Source organism: Schistocerca serialis, chromosome 6, assembly GCF_023864345.2.
Source record: "Schistocerca serialis cubense isolate TAMUIC-IGC-003099 chromosome 6, iqSchSeri2.2, whole genome shotgun sequence".
Lineage (NCBI taxonomy): Eukaryota > Metazoa > Arthropoda > Insecta > Orthoptera > Acrididae > Schistocerca > Schistocerca serialis.
In genome coordinates, this window is record NC_064643.1 from 337,545,504 (window position 1) to 337,549,500 (window position 3,997).

The window sequence follows — 3,997 nt, forward strand, 5'->3', positions numbered from 1 at the left end:
GGTCTTGGTATGTTAATCTTCTCACATATCTGATACTTGACAAAGTGTCTATTGATTTATCTTCATGGCTATGTACAGGAATGTGATAATCTTATTAGGCGCAGACTGAAACTTGACTACAGACTGATGCAGACTGACTAATCGGAGGTCTGTACACTCGTTATAGTACCTCGCGCGTTGAGGCATCACTGCGCGAGTGTGACCCGCGAGGAGAAAAGGTTCTACGTTAGTAGCAATCTCATTGACTGCGTTACATATTAATACGCGGATCGGCGGAAGCAGAATTTGGTCCGTCTTTATGGCAGCGCCATCGCGTAGGGCGGAGACGGACGAGCGCTGCGCCTGCGCTGTTGTGCTTAGCGGGGCGCGCTCCAGTGGGAAAGTTGTGTACGCGCTGACTACGCGGAACTATGTACACAACAGTCGGACTTCAAATGTTGGTCAGCACGACTGGTCAGATGAAGTGATAGTTACTAGGCGTCAGTTCGGCAGCATAGGCCTACCGTTGTTCTTGAGCAATAAGACTACCTTCAGCAATCAACCCACAGCCAACAGCACTAGGATCAGGTTTCATAATTAATAGAAATAAAAATTGCACACACACGTTACCAGTTTGAAATAAATGCAAGACCCAATTTGCTTCCGTAAAAATGGCACTGGATGTGACTCACTTATTTGTGCCTTTTTATTAAAAATACTTTCATAGAGGCGGCGGGCATGCTAGCCATGTTGACACAAGTGCCTCTATTTCAGTGGTACATTCTGTCCCGTCGCCACATTGGAATTACTTTAGTTTACAGAAACACTCTAAACACTTCCCGCTGTAAAGTGTCAAAACAATCAATACGCTAGACTTTAATCGTTTAACTTCCATCTTTAGTAAGAGCTTCATCTTATAGTGCACAACAAGATACCTTGCCTAACGAAAATGTACTTTTCTGACAAAACATAAAATGTGTGCCTTTCCTCTCCCGACAACTCAACTGCATTGTTCGTGGGAAAAAGTTACTGTAGCTACCCACCTCCTTGCTCGGTGGCGTATTCTGACGGCAGTTAACGAAACACCAGCTGCGCGTCTTGTCCCTATGGCCAATGTGTCCCAATCTCCCCTAATACTAATTGCAGTCACTCTTTAATTGCTAATGTGTATTGTGGACATGAGAAGATTCAGTCCTTCGCAACAGTTTTGGTTTCTAACTGCATATTATCTAGGAATATAAGATTGTGATGCGTCACTTCATTTTAAATTTTCATGCATGGAGCGAAATGAGCGTTCATAGCCGTGTTTAATAGTTACACGATTATAACGTCCTACCAAGAAACAAGATACATTCAACAAAACGTGTAACTAGAGGAAAAGTAGTTGCGCACTACCATTAGCCATTGTCTGCTGCCTACTTAAGCGTTCGATCATTGTGAATTCTTCCCTCATTTTAGTGGCAGTTACCCACCCCAAGTGAGCACCCTAAGTCCTTCAGCTCCGACGAGGCTATTCATTATGCTGAAACTCTTCGACTGGCGTTACTAATGGTTTTTGTTCAGAGTTTAAGTAGGGATATTTCAAATACGCAATCCTAAAGCGTGGTGACCTCCATCTACTGAGCTAGTCACCTGCCTCATAAGTGTGGTCAGTATGCTGCGTCTGGATGACACGTCATTGCCCAGATGGGGTAAGAGAAACAGCTTCTCGGTAGCTTCTGTGCTTCCTTCTGATTATGTTCACTAGTCAGCAATTCAATTTATGGTAGGTAGACTACGGAAAGAGGCCACATTTTCGTGCGGTACAAACGTAAACTTGTTACAGGACACCACGCAGAGCTTCCTAAACAAGTGGCCGTTCAACATCCCATACAAGGCAGCGCAACAACTTGGAATCATCCCGGTGAAGGTTAAGGTAGGTAACGTAACTTCACTACAAAACACCCTCGTTCGCAAAAGAGCGGTACTGCGAACATCATGGGAGTGGATTTAGATACTAGCCCCTCAGTGTGTAAATCTAGTGTTCCAAAAAGGTTTCTAAATGCCTTGGATGTCTTGGTAATGGGTTTGGATTTAGGGAAAATCTTACAGCTCCTGAATTTTTCCCGTTTTGCGTATTTGCTGTTAGCAACTTAGCTGCTTAATCTGCTCCGTGATGATCTTACCTGCCTTCGTTATTGTTTTTCGGGATGTGTGGATATTAATCTTAGAAGGCTGATTACAAGTATCTTGGCCCAGATTCCACAAATTTTAATGGCTGTTTAACTATTGTCAAATAGTTACAAAAATTACCACTAAATTATCTATAATTTAAGGCATCCGTTGGATAAATTACTTAGAGAAGCTACAAATTAAATGTTGCAGACATAAGTTCCATTTATTTACTATTAAAAAGTCTTTCTCCAACAGAAAGAGGTTCCTACTCAATGGTCTGAAGATGACCACAGTAGTGGTCGAAACCGGTCACCTTGATAAATAAATCGTGATAAAGACTTTTTAATAGTAAATATTTATAAGACATTGATCACTGCTTTTCCCGTAATGTATTCAAAAGTAATAAATTCCATTGCTTGTATGTTCTAGCAACCATCACGTACTGAATCAGCATTGATGACGCCTCTGGAACCCGGGACGAATCCCTCTTCTGACTCCTCGTCAGATTCGTCGTCGACCCTGACTGAAGATGACAAACCCGCAGCACCCAGCTCCAGGGAGGTCAGTACGGATTGTTGTTCACAACATGACTGTGTCTAAAGGGAAATAGTCAGTGGCGCATATATGTATGTGCGTGTGCCCTAGTCTGACCAATCCTGCTGCAAGGAAAGACAAAAAGCTAATTCAAACATGAATAATAATTAAGATTCGTAGAGCCCCTGATGTGGCTACTAGTCATGTGGCTACTAGTCATGTTGCCTGATCTCCCAGTGTACACGAGTATTAAGGAACTGAAGCCAAGGCAGTGGCAGTACAGAGTACTACTACCAAAGCTTGGCTAGCTTAGTCCCACCCGCTGCTGGATATGCGAATCGTTGTACTTCCATTAATTCGCGACAGAAATAAACGCGGTTATATTAGTGAACACTCAAATATGAATTGCAAACGAATCAGGATGATGGCCTCAGTACAAGTTAGACAGAAAAAGGCCACCCTGGCCAACCTAAACAGGACGAAAGGATTAGCTGTGGCCAATGAGGCTTGGTCTCACGTTTCAGAGATTGGGTCTTCTAGAGTGGCAGCAATTCACCGAAATGGCACAGCAGACTGTCGCGTCCTGGCACAACCTCACTATACCAGAATGAAGTGCGGACTGCGTAGCACAGTCGTGACGTTAACAACGGGTTGGTTATAAACTGCTGTCAACCTTTATATCGGAGATGAGAGGGAGAGAATCTCCTTGGTTTGAAGCAAATAAGTTTCCTGAAAATAGATTACATAACAGCAATAGGCAGAAAAGATTGGTTAGTTTCTATAAAGTTTATTCTCGCATACACTTAAGAGGTATTGGACTATAAACCCCTTCGTAAGATTGTCTATTCGGACTTCATACTTCAAAGCTAATTGCCGGTACATATAAGAAAAAATTACAAAGCAATCGCTTGTTCTTGGTTAGCACTGAAATCTAAGTAACTGAAACGAAGATTGACGGCCTCTGTTCAACACTATTCCAATGAAACTCTAAAAATCCTACTTGACCTGCAGTTCCTGAGTGTCCACCAGTGTCTATCACTGTCTTCTCGTAGTTGAAGTCTTTTATCAGCTGTATCGGTTGCTGTGGGCCTACTCAGCCCCGCTGACGTCTCGCTGCGGAATCTCCAAACTACCAGCACTAGCTATTCCGCTGCCCGGCCTTTCATTTCGCTTCTTATGTACTTAGGTGCACACGAGTTAATTTGCTTCACACGACACTTTCATTTCTAATTGGTCGGTTTGCGCAAGAATGCCTTCGGTTCCACACGTCACTTTCGTTTCTAGCTGCACACAAACATAATTTGGTTCCACATGAGTCTTTTCTGCACGT